General features: G+C 41.8%; 1 pseudogene; it reads right to left on the bottom strand.

Moving 5' to 3' along the window:
* Positions 1-1,618: 1,618 nt before the first annotated feature.
* LOC129837132 (T-cell-specific guanine nucleotide triphosphate-binding protein 2-like) lies at positions 1,619-3,819 on the bottom strand (annotated as a pseudogene).
* Positions 3,820-5,106: the final 1,287 nt, after the last annotated feature.

Raw genomic sequence — 5,106 nt, 5'->3', positions numbered from 1 at the left:
ACAATTTTCTCTGTCACAACATCATTGCCTGGCTGCAAAAGTGCATTGTGAGTGATGTCAGCAGCAGGCGCTCAGCCCGTGTCCAGGCAGCAGCAATTTCAGCGAATTGCAAATCATTGTTGGCTGACTGCAGCAGCAGTAGTACGGGTGTGACAAGCCAAACCCAAGGAATACAGTTGGTCACAAATGTTTGATCTTGAAAAGAACTTACAACATCAATCAACATCTCTCAATCAAAATTGTACTGCCAGAAGTCTGTACCTGAACAACTGTCAAATCAATTTGAGTAACGCTATTGTGTATTCTACGTAATGACGCAGTTTCACGTTATCACGCAATGATATCACAACGTCATTTAGCAACAAATCAATCTTCCTCCAGCAACTTACCCTGAAAATTAGTTGGCAATACTGCAACCAACTCTCTTCTTCCTGCCTCTAGGCAAAAATATACCCCCTACTCAAACTGAGTTCTGCTTTAATTCTATCGTAAGAGTAAAACCAAACTTTCCAAATTTCTCTACTCCAAAATGTAAAAGTACCATGTACTTGGCTAAATTTATAACGTATGTCAGTCAATCCATAAGAATGAAGAACATTTCGGTGGGCACAACTCTATTGTAAGTATCTCTCCGTTATTATTTAGAATTCATTTGATTTAGGTAACTGTCTCTTCCAAGATTCAGCATTTTAAATACGACTCCATTCACAATACGTTATTCCAGCGGACCATTTAGGCAAGACAACGTATTCCATCAAAATCGCCCCGCTATTATTTAGAATGGATGAGTCTTTCAATTTAACCTAAACAAGCTATTAAAACGTTAAGTTTATATCTTAACTTCTACTGAAGGGGAGGAGACGAGCTAGATAAAGATTCTTAAGCCCTGAGACATGGATTGTGTGTGTGTGTGTGTGTGTGTGTGTGTGTGTGTGTGTGTGTGTGTGTGTGTGTGTGTGTGTGTGTGTGTGTGTGTGTGTGTGTGTGTGTGTGTGTGTGTGTGTGTGTGTGTGTGTGTGTGTGTGTGTGTGCATTCAGAGGTTCAATGGGCAAGACGAAATATTTAAATGTCTTTGAAGGGGGTATGGTAGTAGGTGCCAGGTGCAGTTTGAGTGTGTCAAGACCTGCAATGCTGCTGGGTTTGACACAACTGTGGGAAGCATTGGAGTCAACATGGGCATATCTGTGGAACGCTTTCAACACTTTGTAGTCCATGCCCGACGAAGTGAGGCTGTTCTGAGGGCAAAAGGGGGTGCAACGCAATATGAGGAAGATGTTCCTAATGTTTTGTACACTCAGTGTACTGTATGTAAAAACAGCAATTTTCTACTTACTGTAGTCCAAATGATACGAAGAAAAGGTCCTGGGAAAATTACCCCACCCAAAAATGTTTTTAAACCGTAACTATGTGTTTCAGGGTTTTTAGATAGGCAGACGTTGGTTTAAAAAAACAAAAAAACATTTGAATTGGCTATACAGACTCCAGAATGTGGCTTTGCAATATGAAATGACCATTTCTCTTGTACGTTTAAAAAATGTATGTTTTATTGTCACATACACCAGATAGTTGCGGTGAAATGTTGTTTATTTGGGAGTAATGTAAATTTGCAGTGCATACTCAAGACTTTTTCAAGTCTCTCATCCTGGTTGAAATTTCTGCATCTATGGTGTCATCGATCTTAGAGCGAACAAAGTAGAACTTCTTCATTGTCTGGATCTCCTTTGCCAGTGTAACATCATTGACTCTGAAATGCTCTGATGAAATTATGATACAAAAATTATAGCGCTCAAATCCAACTTGTTAAAGGTAATCCCCTGGATTTGAAATTTTGAGTGCCTACACCAGGGAGATCTCACATTTTGACCTTTGGATACTGTGGGTAAGGTGTTGCTTTCAGAGTGGTCTGAGTTGCACCAGTGTCAGCAGACCCTTCTTCATCCCTCAGGCCTCTGACCACATTGATAAAGGTGGATTTACCGGAGCCAGACTCCCCTGTGACTGCAATATTCAGCCGCACATGACTCAACTTCTCTAAGTACTTTTGAATCTTGCCTGCAGCTGAGGTCAAGTTCTCATTCTCCAGTGCTTCTACAATAAGTCTTACTAACTCAACATCATTCTCACTGATGTTGGGCCAAACATACAATAGTCTTTGTTGTCCATCGACAGAGGCAGGTTTTTTTAACTGACACACACACACACACACACACACACACACACACACACACACACACACACACACACACACACACACACACACACACACACACACACACACACACACACACAGTCTTGTACAGCTAACCTTGTGGGGACATACAATTGAGTCCCATTCAAAATCCTATTTTCCCTAACCCCTAACCCTAACCTTAACCCTAACCCTAACCCTAACCCAAAAAACCTAAACTTTATCCTAACCCTAAACCTAACCCTAGCTCCTAACCCTACAACTAACCCTAGCTCCTAACCTTAATATTTAACACTAATTCTAACCTTAACCCTAAACCCGCTAGAAATAGCATTTGACCTTGTGGGGACTAACAAAATGTCCCCAGCTGGTCAACTTTTTGTTCGTTTACTCTTCTTGTAGGGACTTCTGGTCCCCACAAGAATAGTTAAACACGTCCACACACACACACACACACACACACACACACACACACACACACACACACACACACACACACACACACACACACAGCTCAGGGTTAATCTTTAAACACAACATTTGAAAACCAGTCATGCATATTACTGTAAGGTACACTTTCAAGAATATTATATTAAGACTTCAAGCAATATCGGAACATTACAACAATATTTCCCAAATTATACTTGCTAACTGACCTTTATTTGGTTGGAAACCTACTTTTTGTCCTAACTTTCGATTTGCATATTCGTCCTCCAAACATTATTGTTCTTCAAGATATTTTGCATTCAAGGAAATAACGCTTCCATAATTAGACTATCATTTGTTGTGTTGCTATGCCCTTTGAAATCAACTGGTGATGGAGTTGATTCTGTACTATGATACTATATGATAAATGTGAAATATTTAATTCTGTCTTACAACAGTTATTTTACCAATCAAGTGTTGCAATCTGCACTTTTTTATAACACATAAAAGGCAATAACAGCAACAAACAAAATTATTTTATTTTCAAAAAAAATAAGGTTCAGTATGCTTAGTGTTACCGGTTGGACACATTAGCGTGCCCTTTCTCTCTCCCACCTGGTGCTTCTTGTTCCTAGTCAATTACTAAGACCCCGGGCGAGACAGACAGAGTGTGTGTGTATGTGTGTGTCCAACCGGTCACACTAAGCATACTGAACCATTTTTTTTTTTAAATAATAAAATGTGTTTCTTTATTCTTGTTATTTGCAATTAAAAGACTGGTAATTGGTCAGCATAACCAGATCAGATTCTGATGTCATGCTGTGGGACAAAAACTCCATCCCACCCTTTCATTAGACGCTCACTTGGGGCGTCACATTGTGTAGGATTAACTCAACCCCTCCACCCCCACAGGTGTGATTACTACCTCTGAGGGTTTAGAGTTTGAGGTAGTCACCTCATACAAATACTTGGGAGTATGGCTAGACAGTACACTGTCCTTCTCTCAGCACATATCAAAGCTGCAGGCTCAAGTTAAATCTAGACTTGGTTTCCTCTATCGTAATCGCTTCTCTTTCACCCCAGCTGCCAAACTAACCCTGATTCAGATGACCATCCGACCCATTCTAGATTATGGAGACGTCATTTATAGATCGGCAGGTAAGGGTGCTCTCGAGCAACTAGATATGCTTTACCATTCGGCCATCAGATTGCCACCAATGCTCCTTATAGAACACTGCACTCTATACTCTTCTCTAAACTGGTCATCTCTGTATACCTGTCGCAAGACCCACTGGTTGTTGCTTATTTATAAAACCCTCATAGGCCTCACTCCCCCCTATCTGAGATATCTACTGTAGCCCTCATCCTCCACATACAACACCCATTCTGCCAGTCACATTCTGTTAAAGGTCCCCAAAGCACACACATCCCTGGGTTGTTCGTCTTTTCAGTTCGCTGCAGCAAGCGACTGGAACGAGCTGCATCTAACACTCAAACTGGAAAGTTTTATCTCAATCTCTCCATTCAAAGACTCAATCATGGACATTCTTACTGACAGTTGTGCCTGCTTTGCGTGATGTATTGTTGTCTCTACCTTCTTGCCCTTTGTGCTGTTGTCTGTGCCCAACACTGGTTTTACACTGTTTTGTGCTACCATGTTGTGCTGCTGCCATGTTGTGCTGCTGCCATGTTGTGCTGCTGCCATGTTGTGTTGCTACCTGTTACGCACGCCTCTGAGAAGAGGGAACGCAACTCCCTGCTACAACTCAACTCTCTGAAGTGCAAGAGGTATGGACTGTAGGTGCGAGTAAGGATGACACAAAAGCAGAATTTACCGTTTACTAGAATTTATTTTCTTACACGGTAATATGGGGAAAAGGGGCTGGACGGAACCAAAGCAAAGAAAGTAAATATCAAAGTTCCCCCTCTCCTATCTAACCTGCCTACCCACTTAACTTACCTAACTTAACACCGCCTGGTGCCCTAACCAAAATACAGGGGGTGGTCCGCCCAGGTCTTACCTAGTGTGCCTAGACAGTAAATATACTACGGGTATATGTATGCCCGCGGGCCTCTTGCCTAAGCACTCCCAAAGTGCCTTCTCCTTCCCCCCCTGGGAACAAACGAAACAGAGTAATTATTAACGATTTCACAAACACAGGACATAGAAAATCTGCTACCAACAACAACAGTACATACCACACTTTCTGATACACAACCAACACTATATCACAATCTAATTTCTCTCGATCTTTCCAAAATATTCAATTCTCTCTCAATCTCTAAATCTCTACTCCTTATCTCATCTCTCTCCTCTCTCCTCATCTCTCCTCTTCTGGGCAGAACACTGGCTTTTATCTTCAGGTGGCAATGGTGATTAGTGTCAGCTGCTTCTTGACAAGGGGGCGGGGTCAGCTCCAATCACCAATTAGCCTGGGGTTGACCAATCAGCTGGTTGGGGAGTACTTCAGGAAGCCATCTCCTGAAACAC

The sequence above is a fragment of the Salvelinus fontinalis genome, chromosome 38 (assembly GCF_029448725.1).
Source record: "Salvelinus fontinalis isolate EN_2023a chromosome 38, ASM2944872v1, whole genome shotgun sequence".
In the NCBI taxonomy this organism is placed as follows: Eukaryota; Metazoa; Chordata; class Actinopteri; order Salmoniformes; family Salmonidae; genus Salvelinus; species Salvelinus fontinalis.
This window is presented reverse-complemented; position numbering and strand designations above follow the sequence as displayed.